This window comes from Erpetoichthys calabaricus, chromosome 12 (assembly GCF_900747795.2).
Source record: "Erpetoichthys calabaricus chromosome 12, fErpCal1.3, whole genome shotgun sequence".
NCBI classification, from domain to species: Eukaryota; Metazoa; Chordata; class Cladistia; order Polypteriformes; family Polypteridae; genus Erpetoichthys; species Erpetoichthys calabaricus.
Window position 1 is genome coordinate 157,338,938 of NC_041405.2, and position 25,934 is coordinate 157,364,871.

A 25,934-nucleotide genomic window follows, 5' to 3' on the forward strand; every position below is an offset into this window, starting at 1 on the left:
AAAATATATTTGCGTCCATTCCTAAAGTGAACACTCATAAAATTATAATGGTTGGAGACTTTGTTTTAAATCCAGACCTGAACAGATCTTCAGGTACAGGGGTGATAACAACTAATACTGAAAAAACAATAACACAGTTTGTGATTGATCATAGCTTATCAGACCCATGGAGATTTCTAAATCCAAACATAAGAGCAAATTACTTGTTCTCACCAGTACATCATTGTTACTCAAGAATTGATTATTTCTTTATAGTTAACAATTTTTTGCCCAAGATCAAATCTTGCAAGTATGATGCTATTGTTATAATGCTATGTCATGACAATGACAGTGACAGAGATAGTGACAGTCTAACTGAATGATGTGTAGCCTGTAGCCTCTGGCACTGATGCAGATCGCTGACTCGAAGTTGTTTATTCATCACAAGGTGTTCGAATTGTCACATCTGTCAGGACAGCACTACATGGACATTTTGAGCGAAGTCACCAACAACCAAAAGCATTGTGTGCACAGTGTATAATATAAAGTAATATGTTATAATTATGGCACATGTGCTTCTAAGCCAGGGGACAGCCATCATTTTGAGCAACCAAAAAAAAAAAAGATGTTAATAAACTAAGGAAGACAAAAAATAGATCATTTTAATTAAATCATAAAGATGTATAAAGTGATTGGACTGGCCAAATATTCCACTCCAGCTATACAAAGAAAACTAGAGGTGTGGGAATCTTAATACATAGAACAATTTCATTTGTAATACCAGATGTAGTATCTGACACAGAAGGTTGATATGTGATCGTGATGGATGATTTAGTTAATTCTAAAGTGATTTTGATGAATATAAAGTAAAGCGTGAAATTTACGGCACATGTGCTTCTAAGCCAGGGTTGCCAAGATTTTCAAAATCACAAATCGGGACAGCCACCATTTTGAGCGACCAAAAAAAAAACAAGACGTTAAGGAACTAAGGAAGACAAAAAATAGATAATTTTAATTAAATCATAAAGATTTATAAAGTGATTGGACTGGCCAAATCTTCCACTCCAGCTATACAAAGAAAACTAGAGGTGTGGGAATCTTAATACACAGAACAATTTCATTTGTAATACCAGATGTAGTATCTGACACAGAAGGTTGATATGTGATCGTGATGGGTGATTTAGTTAATTCTAAAGTGATTTTGATGAATATAAAGTAAAGCGTGAAATTTACAGTACATGTGCTTCTAAGCCAGGGTTGCCAGATTTTTAAAATCACAAATCGGGACAGTCACCATTTTGAGCGACCAAAACAAAAGACAAACAAAATAGATAATTTAAATTATATTATAATTATAGATATATAAACATATATAATCTAAACTTACACACAAGCACAATAAGCCATGATGAGCACGAGAAACGTATGACACGAGCACACAACGTACAATAACACACACGATTCAAACATTCGGATTCAGCTGAGAGTTACACATTTTATTCACAAAAGGTGGTATAACAGGCTGTCTATAAAAATTTAGTGAGCCCCTAGATATTCAATATAAAAACTACATTAAGATTTTTGGCCTGATGAAAGACAAAACTCATTTCCCACCTGTGGTGCCTCTGTAATCTGACGCTTTCTCACCGTGTTTTGCAGGGCCTGTTTGTAGTCGTTGCTCCATCTGGAAGCCTCTGTTCCAAAATTATGTCTTTAATGTCAAAGGAAACAATCAGCATGGCCTTGAATTTGGACTTCATTTGTAACGCTTTCTTCATCCTTGGTGACAATGGTGTTTTCCAGTGCACTGACTGCCACTTTGTCCCAGAATCCTTCTAGAAGTTGCAGGTCTCATCGCATGCTGTAACTTTTTATTAAGCATCTTTTGTGCCACTGAAACACGTGAACTTGAAGTGTATTCTGATGTATCATTACAGAAGGACTTGGATAGCAGAAAGGCTTGGACAGATTTGTGACAGATGAAGTTTAATGTCAGGAAATGTAAAGAATTACAAATAGGAAGTAAAAATGTGAGGTTTGAGTACAAAATGGACGGTCGGAAAATCGAGTGTATACCTTATGAGATGGATTTAGGAGTCATAGTGGACTCTAGCTATAAATAAAGGCATAACTGTCCCCACTGCCTGGGGTTAGAGATGTAAAAGAATATAGGAAGTTAATGACAGTCAGTTCTGGCAGTGACCAGACTGGGAAGAATCAACTGCTGGTTAAGTTTGCAGATGATACCAAGACAGGTGGATTAGCAAATAATTTGGAATCTGTTATATCATAACAGAAGGACTTGGACAGCAGGCAGGCTTTGTGGCAGATGAAATTTAATGTCAGTAAATGTAAAGAATTACATGTAGGAAGTAAAAATGTGAATTTTGAATACACAATGGGCGGTCGGAAAAATGAAAGTACACCTTAGGAGAAGGATTTAGGAGTCATAGTGGACTCTAAGCTATTGACTTCCAGATGGTGTACAAAAGTCATTAAGAAGGCTAACAGAATGTCAGGTTATATAGCGCCTTGATGTGTGGAGTACAAGTCACAGGAGGTTCTGCTCAAGCTTTATAAAACACAGAGGGTCTGCCTCCACTCTGCACACTACTCACAATACCAGTGTACAGGCCGGGCATGATATCCAGCAACCTCGAGGGGATCCCGCAAGCCCTCAGGATGTCCCACAGGGCAGCTCAATCAACTGAGTTGAACGCTTTATGAAAATTGACAAAGGCTGCGATGAAACTCTATAATTTTCGTGTTTGCATTCCATGAGAACCCTCAGTGCCAGGATACGGTCGATGGTAGACTTCTTAGGTGTAAAACCAGACTGTTCCGGTCGCTGGTGGGTGTGGAAGTGATCACGGATCGATGACACTAGTGAGGACCTTACCTGGCACCAAGAGCAGTGCTATCCCCTTGTAGTTGCTGCAATCCAGGTGATCACTCTTCCCTTTCCAGATATGGACAACAAGTCCCGTTTTCCAGTCAGTTGGGATGATACCCGTCCCCCAAATGGAAGCAAAGATTACCTGCAATGCCAGGAAGACAGTCTGACCACCAGTCTGACCACCAGTCTGGAGAAGTTCACCCCGGATACCACAGATCCCTGCAGCCTTTCCTCCCCTCAGCTGGTTCACCATCTGTGCCATCTCAGTGAGACTGGGGGGTTCACAGATAATTAGCTAATTATCAGAAAAGACTGTGTTCTAATTAGGAAACCAGTTGGAACTAAAACCTGCAGCCACTGCGGACCCCTGGCGTAGAGATACGAGCAGACAGAGGATCACTATGAGAGTGTAATGACTGGTTGTGCATCACAGTTCCGACAATAAAGGCGCACAACGCTCAGTTGTGCGTTTTCATATTAGCAGTGTGGCGGTTTTCAAGCAGTGCGTCATTCTCATTGTTATTTTACTGAGAACTGCACTTTTATTTCTAATAATTCGGCTGTGATTATAAAAGACAATATAAACACATTTCAATGTGCAAGTTGTTAACATAATCATAAAAAGTAAAGGGAAATATCTATTAAAGTTGTACTAATTTTCAGTGATATCCATCCATTTTCCAACCCACTGAATCCGAACACAGGTCACAGGGGTCTGCTGGAGCCAATCCCAGCCAACACAGGGCACAAGGCAGGAAATAATCCCGGGCAGGGTGCCAACCCACCACAGTTCAGTGATATTAATGTTTTTATTCTTTTGTTTTCTTCTTTTTAACCCTAAACAACCTCATCGTCGAATGGCGCCCTTAGAAGATCGGTGCGGGTGCACAGTTCACACCACACTAGGGAATGGGGGGGGCAGGGAGTTTAGGACAGGCCAGGTTTAGATCTATACCTGGAAGAACAAACAATGGTGTAGAAACAAGAAAGCATAGTAATGTAAATTCTAAGCAAACATTTAAATGTAGAAGGAGTAATACATAAAAAATAGCTTGCCTTAATGCTAGAAGTATCAAAAATAAGGTAAGTGAGTTGGAGTTACATGTAGCAGAGCATAATTATGATATTATAACAATAACGGAAACCTGGCTAAATAACAAAGATGGGGATGAGTGTAACATAGAGGGATACACATTTTTTAGGAAGGATAGACAGAACAGAAGAGGAGGTGGGGTTGCTGTTTATGCCAAGCAGGATTTAAATGTAAGTCTTCTTCAGTTGGATGATGAGCCCCATCTTAGTGAGGACGTCTGGCTTCGCCTGGGAAATATTATGGAAAGAGGTCTTATTTTAGGAGTGTGTTATAGACCACCCAATTCAGACAGTAATTTCAACACACATCTTTTTAGTAATATCAAAAAGGCAAGTTTACAGGGAGATATTATAGTCATGGGGGACTTTAATTATCCAAATATTAACTGGGCTAACCTTACAGATGGTGGAGTACAAGAGCAGGAGTTTTTAGACGTAATCAATGACTGTTTTTTAACACAGCATGTTAAAGCACCAACACGGGGTGAAGCCTGTCTGGATTTAGTATTTTGTAAAAATCAGGATAGAATTGAGGGTGTAGAGGTGATTGAACCACTAGGGTCAAGTGACCATAATGTAATACAATTCTCAGTATTTTGTAAGAGTGCAGATGCAAAGACTAAAATTGTTAAGTTGAATTGTTAAGTTAAACTTTGGTAGGGCTAATTTTGAGCAGATGCGACAAAGTCTAAGTAGGATACACTGGGATAAGCTTTTAAGTGTGGAGACAGTTGAGGAGCAGTGGAACAGATTTAAAAATGTTTTACATGTAATGCAGGACAGATACAGACCTAAATTTGGAATTAATAGGAAACTAAAAAAAAACTCCATGGTGGATTAATAAAGATTTAAAAAAGAAGTTGCAAAGGAAAAAACTGCTTTATAAGGCATATAAGACTAATGACTGCAAACTGAATTGTAGAGTGTATGAGAACATAAGGGGAACCATTAAGAAGGATATCAGGGAGGCTAAAAGACAGTTGGAGGGGAATATAGCAGATAAGGCGACAGAAGACCCTAAGAGATTCTTTCAGTATTTTAGTAGTAAAAGAACAGTCAAGGAGGAGGTGAAGTGCATCAGAGATAGTAAAGTGGAATTAAAAGATACAGACAGTGAAATAGCGGATACCTTAAACTTACATTTTTCTGAGGTGTTTACAAGTGAGCAAGTGGATAACCTCAGAGCAGTAACAGGGACTACTAAGGAGGTACTGAGGGATTTGGAAATTGTAGAGGGAGAAGTACTGCTCAGATTAAATAAGCTGAAATCTAACAAATCACCAGGACCAGATAATATTTATCCTCGTGTTCTAAAAGGAGGCTAGTGAGTACAGATATAAACCTTTGACGCATATTTTTAGGAAGTCACTGTGCACTGGAGAGATTCAGAAGGACTGGAAAATGGCAAATATCATCCCATTATATAAAATGGGTGACAGAGCAGATCCAAGCAACTACAGGCCAGTAAGCTTAACATGCATCACAGGAAAATTAATAGAAGGAATATTTAAGGATAAGATCGAGCAACACCTGGTAAGGACAGGAGTTATTCTAAGCAGTCAGCATGGGTTCAGAAGAGGGACGTCGTGTTTTACTAACATGTTGGAATTCTATGAGGAGGCAACAAAAGGATACGATCAAAGTGGAGCTTATGATATTATTTATCTGGACTTTCAGAAAGCATTTGATAAGGTGCCACATGAGAGGTCGGGCATCAAATTAAAAGAGGTGGGAGTTCAGGGTGATGTTTGTAGATGGGTGCAGAATTGGCTCAGACACAGGAAGCAGAGGGTGAAGGTGCGAGGAATCTCATCAGAACTGGCCGATGTTAAGAGTGGTGTTCCACAGGGGAAAGTGCTAGGGCTGCTGCTATTTTTAATATCTATAAATGATTTAGATAGGAATATAAGTAACAAGCTGGTTAAGTTTGCAGATGATACCAAGATAGGTGGATTAGCAGATAATTTGGAATCCGTTATATCACTACAGAAGGACTTGGATAGCATACAGGCTTGGGCACATTTGTGGCAGATGAAATTTAATGTCAGTAAATGTAAAGTATTACACATTGGAAGTAAAAATGTTAGGTTTGAATACACAATGGGCGGTCGGAAAATTGAGAGTACACCTTATGAGAAGGATTTAGGAGTCATAGTGGACTCTAAGCTATCGACTTCCCAACAGCGTTCAGAAGCCATTAAGAAGGCTAACAGAATGTTAGGATATATAGCACGATGTGTGGAGTGCAAGTCACAGGAGGTTCTGATCAAGCTTTATAACACACTGGTGAAGCCTCATCTTGAGTACTGTGTGCAGTTTTGGTCTCCAGGCTACAAAAAGGACATAGCAGCACTAGAAAAGGTCCAGAGAAGAGCAACTAGGCTGATTCCAGGGCTACAGGGGTTGAATTATGAAGAAAGATTAAAAGAGCTGAGCTTTTACAGTTTAAGCAAAAGAACATTAAGAGGTGACATGATTGAAGTGTTTAAAATTATGAAGGGAATTAGTGCAGTGGATCGAGATTGTTATTTTAAAATGAGTTCATCAAGAACACAGGGACACAGTTGGAAACTTGTTAAGGGGAAATTTCGCACAAACATTAGGAAGTTTTTCTTTACACAAAGAACGATAGAAACTTGGAATAAGAGACCAAGTAGTGTGGTAGACAGTAAGACGTTAGGGTCTTTCAAAACTCGACTTGATGTTTTCTTGGAAGAAATAAGTGGATAGGACTGGCGAGCTTTGTTGGGCTGAATGGCCTGTTCTCATTCAGAGTGTTCTAATGTTCACCCCACGCTACGGCTCTGATAAGGGGCAACAGAAAATAAAAGCCTGAAAACTTACCGATGAAGAAGCAAAAGTTTCAGTATAAAAAAAAAAAAAAACAAAAGCAAGTTTTTCGTGTTTCTGATGCATGTTTGTGACAACATAAGGAATCTGGAAATGATCATTTCATTGCATATTCTTGGTTTTTTTTTCTCGAGGTAAGGAAACAGTTTCTGTTCACTTTGTGTGAGTTCACACAAAAATAGCAAATAAGAAAACCAACCATGTGGGAGAAAAAGTTTACTGCGATTTGGTCTTTCAAGAGGAAACCACGCCCCCTCTTTGGGGGGGGGCGTGGTTATTGTGGATGTCGACAAGTGCTGATTACGCACGCATAGCCAGTCTTCTTTAAAATGGCCGAATCTCATAATATTGGTGTTGCTTTTTTCTTCGTAAATGACATGAATAAGCCACAGTTGAAGTCAGAAGTTTCCAAACGCTTTGGTTGAATTCTTTCAAGATCACTTTCCAAGCCCTCCAAAGATTTTATACTAACAAACTATAAATTTGACATATCGTTTAAGACATCTACACCGTGCAGGGCAGAAGTTGTTTTTTTTCCCAACGATTTTCACAGACCTCCGAGTATTTCACTTTTGATTGACCAGATCACAATTCCAGTGGGTCACAAGTTTCCATAGACTTTCTTAATATTTGGTAGCATCACCTTTAAATTGTTTCACTTGAGCCACTTGTTTTAGGTGGCCTTCCAGAAGCTTCTTACAATAAGTTGCTGGAATTTTGTCCCATTCCTATGAACAGCACTGGTGTAACTGGGACAGGTTTGTAGGCCTCGTTGATTGCACACGCTTTTTCAGTTCATTCAGATTGAGGTCAGGGCTTTGTGATGGCTACTCCAATACCATCACCTTGTTCTCCTCAAGCCATTATTCCACAGCTTTGGAGGTCTGCTTGGGGGTCCTTGTCCATTTGGAAGACCCCTTTGTGACTAAGATTCAACTTTCTTGCTGAGCTCTTGAAATGCTGTTACAGTGTATCTCCATCATTGTCCTTCTTTGTTATGTCATCTATTTTGTGGAGTGCACCCAGTCCCTCCTGCAGCCCCCCATAACATGATGCTCCCACCACCAATGCTTGATGGCTGAGATGGTGCACTTTGACTTGCTAGCATCAAATTTAACGATGGTCATTATGGCAAACAGTTCAATCTTGGATTCATCAGACCAGAGAACATTTCTCCAGAAGGTCAGATCTTTGTCCCCAAATCACGTCCTGCAAACTGCAGTCTGTCTTTTTTATACTGGTTTTGCAGCAGTGGCTTCTTCACTGAGTGGCCTTTCAGGTGATGTTGATGATGGACTCGTTGTATTGTGGATATGGAGACTCATCTACCTGTGTCCTCCAGCATCTTCACAGGGTGTTCGGCTGTTGTTCTGGGATTGATTTGCACTCTTCGTGCTAAAGTTCGTTCTTCTCTAGGAGAAAAAATGCATCTTCTTTCTGAGTGGTATGATGCCTGGGTGGTCCCATGGTGTTTATACTTGCGTATTATTGTTTGTACAGATGAACGTGGAACCTTCAGGTGTTTGGAAATTGTTCCCAAGGATGAACCAGATTTTTTTTCTGAGGTCTTGGGCTGATTTCTTTTGATTTTCCTATTATATCAAACTGAGAGGCATTGAGTTTGATGGTTAATAATAATAATTCTTTGCATTTATATAGTGCTTTTCTCACTACTCAAAGTGCTTAGCAATTGCAGGGCCTTGCTTAAGGGCCCAACAGAGCAGAGTCACTTTTGGCATTTTACAGGATTCGAACCGGCAACCTTCTGATTGCCAGTACAGATCTCTAGCCTCAGTGCCACCACTCCGGTGTCTACCAACTCCGATGGTTGACCTTAACATGCATCCACATGTTAACTCCAATTGGGCTAATTGACTATCAGAAGCCAATTGTCTCATTGCCTAAAGGCTTGACATCATTTTCTGGAATTCTCCAAGTTGTTTAAAGGCCAGTTTTAAAAAAGTCTATGCAAACTTGTGACCTACTGGAATTGTAATATGGTCAAGAATAAGTGAAATATGCGGAGGTCTGTGAACATCACTGGAAAAAATGACTTCTACCCGGCACAGAGTAGACATCTTAAACAGTACTCCAAATGTATAGTTTGTTAGTATAAAATCTGTGCAGGGCTTATAAAGTGAGCTTTAAAGAATTCACCCCAAGTGTATGGAAACTTCTGACCTCAGCTTTATTTTACAATGTGTGTGTAATCACAAGACCAATGGATCAATACTCGACAACTGTCTTGGGTTAGAAAATTAACGTACAACAGTAAACACCAGTGGATTTCATTTGGCTTTTTTCACACTCAACTGAAAAAGGCTTTTAGATGTTAAAGTGAAAACAGATTTCTGCAAAGTTATCTAAATGATTTACAAATGTAGAACAGAAAATAACCAATATGTTCACCCTCTTCAAAGTCAGTGGACAGTAGACAGCAGCCATAACAGCCGTGAGGCTCTGTGTGTTCAGGTCTCTCTCTCTCTCTCTCTTTATTAGCTTTGCCATTTTACTTCTTTGTAGAACTCGAGCTCTGCCAGGAGTCACGGTGATCGGGAGTGAACAGCCTTGAACAGCCAAGTCCAGCCACACAATCTACACTGGACTGAGATCTGAAGCCACTCCTGTGTAGACAGACAGACAGACAGACAGATAAATATGAAAGGCACAATATAATAGATAGCATTGTCAGAAGAGATAGATAGATAGATAGATAGATAGATAGATAGATAGATAGATAGATAGATAGATAGATAGATAGATAGATAGATTGATGTGAAAGGCACAATATAATAGATAGCGTAGTTAGAAGAAATAGATAGATAGATAGATAGATAGATAGATAGATAGATAGATAGATAGATAGATAGATAGATAGATAGATAGATAGATTTTAATTTTAGTATAGTAGGCAGGATAGATAGATAGATAGATAGATAGATAGATAGATAGATAGATAGATAGATAGATAGATAGATAGATAGATAGATAGATAGATAGATAGATTTTAATTTTAGTGTAGTAGGCAAGATAGATAGATAGATAGATAGATAGATAGATAGATAGATAGATAGATAGATAGATATTTTTTTTTATTATTTTTAAAAAGACCTTTATTGATCAAATAGCAATAAATCAAATTAATATAACAGGTAACATATAACCAATATTTTACAGGCTGCTGCATCAAATGAGAATCAATTCCCTTGCAGTCCATATTTGATATACTATTTCTTATAGTAATTTGAAATGACCCAAAAAAAACTTTTCCATTCTTCTAATTTACAATTCAAACCCCCTGAGCCCGTATCAAACAAGCACTTAAAAGTCCCAAATCATAACTTCAACAGAAATATTATGATGTTACCCCGTTCGATTAGCTCATCTATTTTACATCATTATAAGAAAACACAAAAAGGAGAACTTCAATAATGTCTCATACATTCATTTTTAGTTCTCCATCATCAATTGAGCAAAGCACCCCTTTAATCCCCCACACATTTTTAAATAAATCTAATGTATTCATCAATTTATAATACGTATATTCCATTATTATTCTGGAGCGTACATTTATCTTGAAAATCATCACAGATAGATAGATAGATAGATAGATAGATAGATAGATAGATAGATAGATAGATAGATAGATAGATAGATAGATAGATAGATAGATTTTAATTTTAGTATTGTAGGCAGGATAGATAGATAGATTTTAATTTTAGTATAGTAGGCAGGATAGATAGATAGATAGATAGATAGATAGATAGATAGATAGATAGATAGATAGATAGATAGATAGATAGATAGATAGATAGATAGATAGATAGATTTATTTTAATTTTAGTATAGTAGGCAGGATAGATAGATAGATAGATTTTAATTTTAGTATAGTAGGCAGGATGGATAGAGGATGCATTAAATGGTTCTGCCTTTCTGGAAGGGCTTCCTGGGTGCAATGTGGTATCACCCAAAGTAGTCCCGGGTCCAATAAAAACACAACTGCTGTGCTTGACCAGGAAGAGTCGGGAGATGGTGGAAAAAGCTCACCGAAGAGGAGTGGAGGAGGAAGAGAAATAAAGAATTAAAAAAGGGAATTGTGATTGTGATTGTACTTGCTTAGAAAGAATCCGGTCAAAAAGTGTTTTCAGTAATAAAATTGCTCTTATTTGAACCCTTGACTGTGTGCTTTACTTATGTCTTGGTGTTTGAGGTGCAGCGACACGCCCTACAGGCAGAATATTTATAATTGATTTAGACCACTTTGCAGATCTGTTTTCACTTTTATTTTTAATTTTTCTACTTATCAGCGTCAAAGCATGGGAAAGGCATTATATAAATAAAATTATTATTATTATTAAAAATGCCAAATAAAATTCATTAATATTAAATGCTGAATATCAGGAAAATGTGAAAAAATCTTAAGGGATGAAGACTTTTTATAGGCACAGTAATGTTGTATCTATTTCAGTGATTATTAAACTTAAAGTATGAATTTTATAAACCTGCCAGCTGATGAGATCTCTTTCTCTGTCCATTTCTTCTTCCGTTATGCACACTGAAGACGAAAGCCTGGTCTCTCCCTAATTATCGCGCCGTCTATGCTGGCGGGCCCATTTGAGACAGGACCTGAGAAAAGAAACACGGCAGCTGCAAATGAAACACTCAGCTGTGAGACCACGTTTCCCCAAGGGGGTCTGTGTAAGCATATTGACAGCGGATGTCACATACGTCACTGACTCGTATTCACGGAGAGGTGGTGAAGTATGTAACTGATGTTGTTCGGGTGTTGTAAATAAGAAAATGTGAGATGCGGGGGGTCACAGTTTAGCTTGGGTATTCAGGTGTAGGTGGTCTTTAAACATTTTGTTATCTATACTATTAACAAAAATATAATTTCATTTAAAGGACTCCTAAGATAAGCTGGTTATTGTTTTGCTGTTTTATACGTTTGAACAGGCTTAAGTTTTATAACCTGTTGAGTGTCCCGATAGGGTTTATAAGATTATTGTCTTATTGTCACATATACAGAGTTCATTGAAATTCTTACTTGCACTTGATAATCAACAAGCAACACATTGCAGCTGTCCAGCGCTTGTTTACTTTAAAATTAAAATAAATAATAGGTTTTAAGGGGAAGATTTATAAGACAGTCCTTGTCTGGGCACATTTATCAGATAAGACGTCTGCTACTGATGCTTCAATCCGTTGGTTCTCAGAAAGAGCAAGGCCTTTAACTGACCTTACTCAAAAACAAGGCCTGAATATGGTGATGTGGACTCATGAGGCTGAAGCACCATTTATTGACCTTGAGAAGGTACTTGTGTAAGTCCCCATTCTGATCTGTTCTAACTTTGCTCTTCCTTCTTATCCTCAGATTGATGTATCCGACACAGGCCTGGGAACGGTGCTCAGTCAGGCCATGGATGGAGCTAAACAAGCTGGAAACTGTTGACCATGGTAAGAAGGTATTTTGTGGTTGAGTGGGATAGCCCTAGCTATCCATTGGGTGCTGACCCAACTAAAGTACTGTCTCCTTGGGCAGGGAGTTTACCGTGGTGACTGATCATGCCCTGCCTCTGTTGTTGGTGACCCATAAAGAAACTAACCCCATGGTTACCCGATGGTTTCTGGATTCTTCAACCATATAAGATTAAGGTTCAACATCATGGTTTTCTTCACACCATTGCAGATGCCCTTTCCCGCGTTCACAACCTCTCGGTTGGGTCCACCCTGCCTAATGGGGACACACCAAGAGGGGTCCTTTTCACAGATGAACACTTAGGAAACATCTTCAGAGGCTCCAGTAAGGTTAACACTGCAACCTGAAATTCAGCTGGGGCGAGTTGCTAAGAACTTTATCCTTCAATGCCCACAATTGATCAGAAGATAAGTGACATCACTCTTGCCTAAAGAAGTGAGTCCACCATAAATATCGTAAGGCCACTTGGAAGGAGACATTCTTTCAGGACCCTTGCCTGAGGATAAAGGAAATCCAAGTCCAAAGGGACATTTATCCCAAATGTCCATTATTTTTCACTTTTTTAATAACCTTAAATCAGATTGTCAAGATACAATACAATACAATACAATTTTTCATCCTTCAATATCTGCAATAAGATGCTGCAGATGTTCTATGAGACGGTTGTGGCAAGCGCCCTCTTCTATGCAGTGGTGTGCTGGGGAGGCAGCATTAAGAAGAAGGACGCCTCACGCCTGGACAAACTGGTGAGGAAGGCAGGCTCTGCTGTAGGCACGGAGCTGGACAGTTTGACATCCGTGGCAGAGCGACGGGCGCTGAGCAGACTCCTGTCAATCATGGAGAATCCACTGCATCCACTGAACAGGATCATCTCCAGACAGAGGAGCAGCTTCAGTGACAGACTGCTGTCACCATCCTGCTCCACTAACAGATTGAGGAGATCGTTCCTCCATCACACTATGAGACTCTTCAGTGCCACCCAGGGGGGTAAACGTTAACATTAAACAAAGTTATTGTCTGTTATACCTGCATTGTTATCACTCTTTAATTTAATATTGTGTTATATCAGTATGCTGCTGCTGGAGTATGGGAATTTCCCCTTGGGATTAATAAAATATCTATCTATCTATCTATCTATCTATCTATCTATCTATCTATCTATCTATCTATCTATCTATCTATCTATCTATCATATAGTGCCTTTCATTTCTATCTATCTATCTATCTATCTATCTATCTATCTATCTATCTATCTATCTATCTATCTATCTATCTATCTATCTATCTATCTAACAGGCCCTGCCTTTTGACAGCCCCCAACTTTGACTCTCTAAGAAGACAAGAAAAAACTCCCAAATAAAGGGAAACAATGGAAGAAAGCTTGGGAAAGGCAGTTCAAAGAGAGACCCCTTTCCAGGTAGGTTGGGCGTGCAGTGGGTGTCAAAAAGAAGGGGGTCAATACAATGCAATACAATACACAGAACAGAACAAATCCTCAATACAGTAAAAAAATAAAAATTTTAGAAGTATGGAGTAGAATTTAACAGTAGATGAAATCTCATAATATGATTTGGATTTGTTTAGAGTCCTGGAGACCTCATTCATCATTTGGCCCTTCCATGGCTGAAATAGCACTAATCTGATGAAAGGACCCCTCTTTCCCACAATTCCTGCGATCCTCCATCAGGGATGACTTTACCTTGGGCAGGCAAAACAACTTGGCAGGTGGGCACTGGCACCAAGTGCCACATTTGAGTACCGAGAAGAGAAACAGAATAGGTGAGGGTCACTAACAAATTCTAACTATCATGTTACTTATGTTGGGTGGTGCAGTGGGTAGCGCTGCTGCCTCGCAGTTGGGAGACCTGGGGACCTGGGTTCGCTTCCCGGGTCCTCCCTGCGTGGAGTTTGTATGTTCTCCCCGTGTCTGCGTGGGTTTCCTCCGGGTGCTCCGGTTTCCTCCCACAGTCCAAAGACATGCAGGTTAGGTGGATTGGCGATTCTAAATTGGCCCTAGTGTGTGCTTGGTGTGTGGGTGTCTTTGTGTGTGTCCTGCGGTGGGTTAGCACCCTGCCTGGGACTGGTTCCTGCCTTGTGCCCTGTGTTGGCTGGGATTGGCTCCAGCAGGCCCCTGTGACCCTGTGTTCGGATTCAGCGGGTTGGAAAATGGATGGATGTTACTTATGTTTTAGTGCTAATGACTAACAACAGAGATGCAGTCTGCACAGTTAATCAGCACCTCAGCAGATGGTACCGCAACTCTTCATTCATCACTCCTAATTTGTTAAATTAAGTACATTTTTTGGTATCCATTATGTTCCTGAAAAACTGCAGATATGGAAACCGCATATACTGAAGCATTGATCCTATGGGAAAAATGGAGTTAAGTTCTGGTGGGAAGCCAGTTTGGGACAAGAGCCGGCATGGGAGACGGAATCGGAGAGCCCTCTGCTCCTGCCCCTGCCCCTTGAGCATTAGTAATTATCTTCCTGCAGGTTCACCTATGGCAGTGGTTCTCAAACTTTGGGGCGGGTCCGCCTAGGGGGGCGCGAAGTACCAAAAAGGAGGGTGCGAAGATGTGAAAAAAAGAAAACAAGAATTGAAAATATGAAAAATACATCTATTGAAACCAAAACAAATTAACTTAAACTACATTCTGATACTAGAAAATTAAATATAGAGTTAGATAAATGTTGATAAAAGTTAAGTAGGTATAATAAAATATGCATCTATGATATATCATTAATTAATAAAGAACAAATTGGTATTAGTTTGCTCCTTTCAAAAAAACGTTAGGGGGGTGCAATTAAAACTGTTATGAAAACTCGGGTCACAAATACTTAAAGGTTGAGAAACGCTGCCATAATGCTTTCCAGGTGAAGCCAGACGTCCTCACTAAGATGAGGCTCATCATCCAATTGAAGAGGACTTTCATTTAAATTCTTTTTGACATAAACAGCAACCCCACCTCCTTTTCTTTTATGTCTATCCTTTCTAAAAAAACATGTACCCCTCTATGTTATACTCATCCTCATCATTGTTATTTAGCCGGGTTTCCGTTATTACTATAATATCATAACTATGCTCCTCTACATTGTCACACACGTGCGCATGGGACACAGCTAGAAGGACCAAAAGAAGGTAATTCCATGCCAGACCAGGGGTTGGTGGGGTGCAGTAAACGTTTCTCATTTATCTCTGAAGACCAGACATGGGAAATTCTGCCTGATTCTGACGACACCACTTCCGGTTCCGGACCCTGGGGACGTCACTTCTGCCGATCTGTTTTAAAAGCCGATCAATCTCCACTTGTATTCAGTTCTGTCTTGGACTCAATTCTGTACACAACTCCGCTTCATATTTGCCTTTTGAAGCCTGGATTTAAGTATGCGGGTGGCTGCCCCAAACCTTTTTTCGTGTGTCAAGGCTGGCCGTTTCACAACATACAACTCCAACTCACTTGTTTTATTTTTAACACTTCTAGCATTATGGGAGCAATTTTAATGTGTTACTCCTTTACTTTTACATTTAAGCGTTGGGTTAGAATTTATATTACTATGCATTTTATTTTATTCTTTGTTCCTTCCTGTATACCATATATATAAGTCGAGGTTTGATTTTACTGTATAATTTTCGGTATTTTATAATGTCGGTTGTTATGTATTGTATTAAAGTACCTGTTTCACAATGCCGATAGTAACCAGTAGGTGGCACCAAGCAATGGATATGTGGTGCATACTAGAGAGTTTTTGGCAATAAAGAAGTGCATGGTCGGATACTCCGTACCATTACGGATAAAGCCAGTGTCGGTGTGTTTGTGAAATTAGTAGAACGCAACATAACATCGGTCATATAAGCCAAAATCTCACACTATTGGTCCAAGAGATTACGATATGCTAACGCCCACCTGAGAGAGTAAACATGGAGCACACGGCCTTTATCTTTCTATGTATTGTGCCAACATGACCACACAGTAATATTATTCCAAAGTGACGTTTGCACTGATTTGTGTTTTTTGTATCTCACATCCTCATACTCCTTATCTACGATGGAGTGTTCGATCAGAAGAAAATATGAAGATGGTTTTAAATTAAAAGTCGTTGAAGTGGTGAAAGAAATCGGTAACTGTGCTGCTGCAACAATAGTCGATGTGTCTGAGAAACTGATGCGAGATTGGAGGAAGCAAGAAGATGAAAAAAAAAAAAAAAAATTAAGTGTCGCATTTTTGAACAGGCGTATAAGTCAGGTTCTGATTTTATGATCGATTTTTCGACTTATACGCGAGTATATATGGTAGTTATGAACCGGGCCTGTCTTAAATTCCCTGCAATTCCGTAGTTTTAAACAATCCTCGACTGAACTACTCATACGCCTCCCCAACACATTGGTGGCCCCCCCCCCCCCCCCCCCCCCCGTTTCAGAACAGGTCCCATCTGTTCCAAAAGGTGTACCAATGCCCCATAAACCTACACCCTTCTACCTTGAAACCAGGATTTGAGCCACGCGTTAAGCCTTCTAATCTCCTCAATCTTACCTGGACTGGCATATGGCACAGGCAGAACTCCAGAGAAGACCACGTTGTAGCGGTCCGGTGCCACTCAGATTCACACTGTCGAAGGAACAGTTGATTTGTTTATTTTTTATTTTTTTGGTGGGTAATCCAGGAACGCACCCAGTTTTGACCCGAACACTCACACACAGAGACTCAAAATAACAGCAAATCAAAAAAATAATGGTGTAGTATATTAAATGAAACAAAAACAACAAATAAACATGTACTGTATCTCTCCCTTTTTCCCATGATGATATCAATTACTAACACAACAATAAACATATAACAATAAACACTAATAACGCAGTCCATAAACAATCCAAATGCAACGGTAGTGGATGAAATGGAATGGAGGAAAAGATGACGATCCAGGGAACAGCTTTCAGTAAATAGTAATAAACAGTAGTCCCGATGCGGTAAGGGGTGATGAGATTTGGGGAGCGCTCCCTCCATTGATCAATCCAGCACTACACGACAGGCAGGCACGAGACAGTCCATACACCTTTACAGGTTTGACAATCCAGGACAGAAACGATATTCAACAGGAAGTACTGAAGGGAAGAAAGACGATTGAATATGAACACAAAACAACGGAGTGTCTTTGCTGCTTTGCCGGCTCCTCTTTTAAAGTTCCCCCCGGCTCTTCCTGTCCCCAGCAGCCCCTGCACCTGTTGAAGATGTCCAATCAATGCAATACCATGGCTGGGAAATGGAGTCCATTAATCTGTAGCGCTGCTGCTGCAACCCTGTCAGCACCTAACCCTTTGAATTTGGATCGCAGAACTGATAGACTACAACACGGACAATGACAACTGGATCCACCCTTCCAGGGAGGTCTCCCGCCTGTACACCCGGAAGGGAACACACCATGCGAGACCCTCTGTCTCTGGAGAAAACCTGCGCTTCAATCCCCCTAATGATTGAGTCCCCAACTCTCACTACCTATCTCTTTCTGGGAACTGGTTTTCAGGTAGCCCGTTGGGACTCCTCATCCCTGCCTACCACCTCAGAATCATCACAGACACCGTCCAGCTCTGCAAGGACCGGAAAACATTTTGACACTTCCAGTTCTGGGGTTAATGCCCCCTGAGAGTGTAGACCCTTTATCTTACACCTTGTGATCGTGACCCATCTGCCTCTAGTGGAATCTCCTCCCGCGCCACCTTAGGAGTGCACACTGTCTCTCTAAAGGACACCTGGGTCAGGTCCGCTAATTCTCTACTACAACGCAGGCTGGACAACTCCACCACCAGTTCAATCACCCTGAGCTCGAGGTGCTGGATCAGCTGGTATTTCCTGCAGACGTAACCCTCATAGTTCACTGGCTCCTCCAAGCTGTCATCTAAAACGTCCAACATCGAACAGGACTTGCATTGCACTGGCCTCACTGTGAAAATTTGAGTTAGGATTGCTATAACTCTTTTTTTTTTAAATTAAAATGAAATGATTTAATCTAAATGATAAAACTACTGAGGTGGGTTGGCACCCTGCCCGGGATTGATTCCTGCCTTGTGCCCTGTGTTGGCTGGGATTGGCTCCAGCGGACCCCCATGACCCTGTGTTTAAATTCTGTGGGTTGGAAAATGGATGGATGGATGGATGATAAAACTAAAAATACCAAAAATAAGCCAAAGAAATTGGATTATAGAACTGCTACAGCTATTTTATACCTTCTGGCCCCCTAAGCTCCTGTAATGTTTTTGACTGCCTGCTGTTTGTTCTTCTGAGAGGTTAACTTTACTCTTTGTTTCATTGGCTGGTAGAGCAGAATCTGTTCTGACGCATTGTGCTGCATGCACTCCACCACTGAGTGTGCCAAGGGCATGCGTGGCATTGCAGTGCCTGTCCTCTGGACTCTGGGACTCAGAAAGGTTTATGTTGCCAGCGTCTCAGCAGGTAGCCACTATCAACTGGCACATGTTTAATGTTAATGCTGCTACCGTGGATAGTAGAGGCCATATAAAACACTGAGGGTTCAGCCAGTTACCTTATCAATACGCCAGCTATCATGCATGGCACCATCACATCTGCCAAAACCATTTTGCCTCAAAATAAACGAGTCACAGGTTGACCCAGGCGACTGAGACATGATGTTTGTTCGTCTCATATGTGCAGCAGAGATTAACTATTTCTACTCACAGTTAATAAAAGGAGCTTCAGTCTCGCTAGGTGCCCTTATTGTAATACAAGTGCAGTAAAGCTGTCCGATTACATTTGGAGAAATGGACACGGCTGTACATTAACTTTTTTTGGGGGGTTATGTATGTACACCCACACCTTATAAAAGCTAAATTTAGTGCCTTGCCGGTCAGTTAATGGCTTCCAACACAGCGGGCATGAAGCTTGGTTGAGATGTTCCTGATCTGTTGGCCAGAGAAGTGACAACAAGTAGCCAATCTAAAGTAACAAAAAAGCCAAAAAAGGTCTTCAGTGTAACTTTGCAGCATTCACACTCTTAAAAGGCAACTAAAATACAGTCAGAGCATCTTATTAATCACTTTTAAGTTTAAGATGTTTATATATTGAGAAAGAACACAAGGAAACAACATAAAGGTTTGGGGATTCCACCCAATATACTGTACTTGTCAAAAAAACAAAGAGATTTGGCAAATACATCTTTACAGACTCGAGTCCACGACAGAACTGATGAGAGTTATAAAATGGCCAGCACATATGTGAAATAGACAGAAGAGGCGGGATTAGGGAAATGATGAAGGTTGAGGGTGGAATCCTGGAGAGCGGAAGAGGAAGTGATGTCAACTGTGGAAGTGTTCTGGATGAACAGAAGAGGAAGTGATGTCTGAATCCTGAGGACAGGAAGAGTGGTTAGTGTGTGGAATCTTCTGTGGCTCTGCAGGGGAAAGGGAGAAAGAGTTAAAGGGCAGCGGCCACATCTGACTGAGCCCTAAAGTTGTCTCCTATGTTCACGTGTGTGAAAATCTGTAAAAATGCACTATAAGATAGATAGATAGATAGATAGATAGATAGATAGATAGATAGATAGATAGATAGATAGATAGATAGATAGATAGATAGATAGATAGATTTAAAAGGCACTATATGATACATAGATAGATAGATAGATAGATAGATAGATAGATAGATAGATAGATAGATAGATAGATAGATAGATAGATAGATAGATAGATAGATTTAAAAGGCACTATATGATACATAGATAGATAGATAGATAGATAGATAGATAGATAGATAGATAGATAGATAGATAGATAGATAGATAGATAGATTTAAAAGGCACTATATGATAGATAGATAGATAGATAGATAGATAGATAGATAGATAGATAGATAGATAGATAGATAGATAGATAGATAGATAGATAAAAATGAAATGAAAGACATTATAAAATTATACGAAATGCACTATATGATAGATAGATAGATAGATAGATAGATAGATAGATAGATAGATAGATAGATAGATAGATAGATAGATAGATAGATAGATAGATGTGAAAGGCACTATATTTATTTTTTCATACTGTTCTTTGTTAATGACTTTGCAGCAGCCATCGTTTTAATCTCGTCCGTTTCTTTTTTTGCTTTAGCATTGTTGGCTCGTAAGCCCAGTGTGTTATTATTTTTCCATCCATCCATCCATCCATTGTCTCCCGCTAATCCGAGGTCGGGTCGATGGGGCAGCAGCTTGAGCAGAGATGCCCAGACTTCCCTCTCCCCGGCCACTTCTTCTAGCTCTTCCGGGAGAATCCCGAGGCGTTCCCAGGCCAGTCAAGAGACATTGTCTGGCACCGATCGTACAGGGATCGAACAGCCCTTATCAGGGGGGCCGGTACCCCATACTCCTGGAGTACCCCCCACAGGATTCCCCGAGGGACACGGTCGAATGCCTTTTCCAAGTCTACAAAACACATGTAGACTGGTTGGGCAAACTCCCATGCACCCTCCAGGACCCTGCTAAGGGTATAGAGCTGGTCCACTGTTCCGCGACCAGGACGAAAACCACACTGTTCCTCTTGAATCCGAGGCTCGACTATCCGACGGACCCTCCTCTCCAGGACCCCTGAATAGACTTTTCCAGGGAGGCTGAGGAGTGTGATCCCTCTGTAGATGGAACACACCCTCTGATCCCCCTTCTTAAAGAGGGGGACCACCACCCCGGTCTTCCAATCCAGAGGCACTGTCCCTGATGTCCATGCGATGTTGCAGAGGCATGTCAACCAAGACAGTCCTACAACATCCAGAGCCTTGAGGAACTCCGGGCGTATCTCATCCACCCCCGGGGCCCTGCCACCAAGGAGTTTTTTGACCACCTCGGTGACCTCAGTCCCAGAGATGGGGGAGCCCACCTCTGAGTCCCCAGGCTCTGCTTCCTCATTGGAAGGCATGTTAATGGGATTGAGGAGGTCTTCGAAGTACTCCCCCCACCGACCCACAACGTCCCGAGTCGAGGTCAGCAGCGCACCATCCCCACCATATACAGTGTTGACACTGCACTGCTTCCCCTTCCTGAGACGCCGGACGGTGGACCAGAATCTCCTCGAAGCCGTCCGAAAGTCATTCTCCATGGCCTCCCCAAACTCCTCCCACGCCCGAATTTTTACCTCAGCAACCACCAAAGCCGCATTCCGCTTGGCCTGCCGGTACCTATCAGCTGCCTCCGGGGTCCCACAGGACAAAAGGGACCGGTAGGACTCCTTCTTCAGTTTGACGGCATCCTTCACCGCTGGTGTCCACCAATAATATTTTTATTATTTTTATTATTATTAATATTATAATAATTATTGTTATCGTTGTTGTTGTTTCTAAATCAGTCCATTCTTGTTGTAAATAAAACACCCTGGCAGCACAGTAGAAGACTTAACCGCCATCACTAAGTCCTCTCTGGCTGCTTTAATCTACTGAATGCACAGAAAAGGAATAAACGCTGAAATGAAGTGATTTCTTTTTTTATTGAGTCTTAAGCAGGAAATTGAAATATAAGCAGCCGAGTGTGAAATATGCAAGATGACTACGATCTGTTTCTGATAAAGCGCCCGTAGAAAAGTACCGTATTAATAAAAGAAGATTGTATGTTATTAGACTTGGAGGAGTTTGCTTCTAATCTTCTTTTAAAATGAAAAAACGCTTGTCTGTTACTTGCTCTCATCTCAGCAAAAAGAGAAAAAAGAAAAAGCCGAAGTCACAGTTTTGATCCCGCGGAAGAAGTTTCAATACGCCTCTCCATTTTTTATTTTTATGTAGAATTGATCGCGATACTTCATGGCATGCATTGCATTGAGGTCTGCTTTGTGGGTTGTTGTCTGTCAAAGGCGCTATATAAAGTAATGAATAGTGGGATTGATTCTCACAGCCTTGATACCTGGCACTTAAAAGATTAAAATATACATTTGGGGAAAAACTCAAAATTTCCACTACAGAATTCCCCTTTTCTCTTTTTTAAATGAAATCAGGACTGTGGAGTTGTAGAGACCCCACTACCAACCTGCTGCCAGGGGAGTCCTTAGGCAGGTGCAAAATGTGCACCTGCACAGGGCCACCACGCCAATATATATTGAATATAAAACAGAAAGAGAAAATAGCAACACAGCAGACGGCAATGTGGCCAAAAAGCATTGTGTTTCTTGTTAATTAGTACTCTGTATTTACTAATAGAGTCGGAGCAGTAAGCTATATGTAGTATTGTAATGTTGTGCCGTAATGAGAATATCATGGGCCGCCACTTAGTTTTCAAGTTACGGACATGCGCATATAGAAGCGTGTCATGAGCACGAGGCGGCTATGCAATGTCCGCAATGGACGAGGCCATCCGCCGTGCATAAGATACCATATTGACAGTGGCGGGCGAAGGGGCCACCGATTCTTTCTCTACCCAGGGCCACCACGATCCTAGAGCCGCCCCTGCTGCTGCAGGACTACCTCGGTTGCCCACCAAGTGTGTGAACAGTTCAATGCTTTTCATAGTGATTTTCACTTCAAAGCTCATTGCAAGAAAACTAAAGTAAAAGTTAAACCATTCATTTAATTATGTCAGCGATCATTTGATAATACACAACCCTTAAACTCCTTACAAGACCACTAGAACAAAACTTACAACATTGTGTTAAGGAGGACATCTGTCATTTAAGTAGCTGTTGTCTACTATAGCGTCTTTCATATTGCTTTTCACCTTAAGTGTCCTTACAAGAACACTCAAATACCACTTAAACATGGATTTAAGGTGGGCTTATTTAATATGTTGATCTTCCATAGGAATTTTTATCATAAAAGAACATGTGAGAACACACGGATTTAAAGAAGTCATCCTTCAATTAGTATCTCTTAATAGCATCTATTGGCATGAATTTTGTAATGCATTTAAGTAGTAAAATGGATTGCATTTTTCATTCCAACAAATGGTGCATCACAAAGTTGTAGCGGGGCTACATAATAATAAGCATTTGTTTTTTTGTCTGTGCTGAGTGCGTTTTGTTTTCATTGTCCTATTTGCTATACTCTATGTGTGTATCAGTAAATGTCGGCCCCGTAAGTTAAAAGGGGAAGGATGATAAAGGGACACCGCAACCCCTTGATGGAAATTACCACCAGTTACATCCGGGACATTCTGTATTTAAACAAGAGGAGCGAAAGGCAAGAGAGGAAGGAGAGGAGAGAAAGAGAGAAGAAAAAGAATAAATTACGCATCCATTTTCATAGTCCATTACTTGCTTCTTAAGGATCGGGATCATTACAACGACTGCCAGCACCAAGAAACCCTGGGGTTTAGATTCTTATCGACCATTGCTGAGGACAATTATAGTGAGGTTGTTTTTTGTATTGTCAGCAGGAAGCAAAATATCACATCAGCCAATATTCACCTATTACCGGACTTTATTAGCTTTTGGACTCAGTTATCATTTTCATTTCAATTGCCGTTTATCATTCATTTGTGTTTGTGTTTCGTGTTTATTCATTTATTATTTGGGGACAAGGGAGGGTTTTTGCAAATATGTTGTATTTGTGTTTTCGTATAATCGTGTCACTGGGATAGTGGTGGTTTGTGTGCACATACAGTATATATTATTGAATATTTGTCTGTCCTTGTGTGTATTTATATTTATCACTGTCAATATATCCAAAGGGTGAAAGGGAAATTTCTACAGGATGGTAGTGAGACCAGCTATGTTATATGGGTTGGAGACAGTGGCACTGACCAGAAAGCAGGAGACAGAGCTGGTGGTGGCAGAGTTAAAGATGCTAAGATTTACATTGGGTGTGGTGAGGATGGACAGGATTAGAAATGAGGACATTAGAGGGTCAGCTCAAGTTGGACGGTTTGGAGACAAAATCAGAGAGGCGAGATTGCGTTGGTTTGGACATGTGAAGAGGAGAGATGCTGGGTATATTGGGAGAAGAGTACTAAGGATAGAGCTGCCAGGGAAGAGGAGAAGAGGAAGGCCTAAGAGGAGGTTTATGGATGTGGTGAGAGAGGACATGCAGGTGATGGGTGTAACAGAGCAAGATGATGAGGATAGGAAGATATAGAACAAGATGATCCACTGTGGCAACACTTAATGGGAGCAGCTAAAAGAAGAAGAAGAAGACTGTCAATATATCCGTATTTGGTTTTACATATCTATCTAATGTTTGCTTGTTATTTCGTCGTGTCAGGAAAAATAGGTCAATCTGTAAGGAGTGCTGCTTATTATCGTCTCGAGAGTCTTCAGGCTAGTCCAAGGAAATAGTTTTGGTAGTGTAGTGGCCAGTCTGGGTAAGGGGTCGGCCGTTACAAAGTTTAGCACTGCTTTCATGAATCCTATAAAAAATGGCATATAACACAGACGTAGCAATTGGACAGACACACAGATACTTAGGCACTGAGACACAGACACGTCTCCTTTTATTAAGGTGGTGCCACACACATGTGCATAGGAGACAATCAAAGGACTTAACTAAAGGTGAAACATAGGACCAGGGGCTGATGAAGCACACTAATGGCTTTTCTCTGCAGATCATCTGATGGGAAAATCACCAGGGGCCTCATGTATAAACAGTGATAGATAGATAGATAGATAGATAGATAGATAGATAGATAGATAGATAGATAGATAGATAGATAGATAGATAGATAGATAGATAGATAGATAGATAGATAGATAGATAGATAGATAGATAGATAGATAGATAGATAGATCTATACTAATAAAAGGCAAAGCCCTCACTGACTGACTGACTCACTCACTCACTGACTCACTCATCACTAATTCTCCAACTTCCCGTGTAGGTAGAAGGCTGAAATTTGGCAGGCTCATTCCTTACAGCTTACTTACAAAAGTTAGGCAGGTTTCATTTCGAAATTCAAAGCGTAATGGTCATAACTGGAACATATTTTTTGTCCATACACTGTAATGGAGGAGGCGGAGTCACGTATCGCGTCATCACGCCTCCTACGTAATCACATGAACTAAAAACAAGGAAGACATTTACAGCACGACTCACACGCGGGAACGAAGGTAAATGACGTTAATTTTTGACTGTCTTTTAATACTGTGTAAGCATACATATTAACACATGTGCAATTAAACGTGTGCATTTACGGGGTGATTTCTCAGGCTTAAAAGCTCACCTTTTATCAAACGCGGGAAGAAAGGTAACTGACGTTGTTCACTGTCTTTTAATACTGTGTAACCATACATATTAACACATGTCCAATTAAACGTGTGCATTTACGGGGTGATTTCTCAGGCTTAAAAGCTCACCTTTTATCAAACGCGGGAAGAAAGGTAACTGACGTTGTTCACTGTCTTTTAATACTGTGTAACCATACATATTAACACATGTCCAATTAAACGTGTGCATTTACGGGGTGATTTCTCAGGCTTAAAAGCTCGCCTTTTACTAAAAAGGTAAATGCAAAACTATTTTCAATCAGTTTATTGAAACGCTCCCGTTAAGGATTGCAATAACATATTCGCGAGATAAAAGAACGAAGTAGGGGGAAATGGAGGAACAGCCACAAACAGCGAAGAGCAAAAAATTAATTAAACAATTGAGAACGGAGCGAGTTAAGCATACAAGCATGTTCATAAGGGAAACAAAGCACGGTGTAAAACGTAAGTTTAAATTAA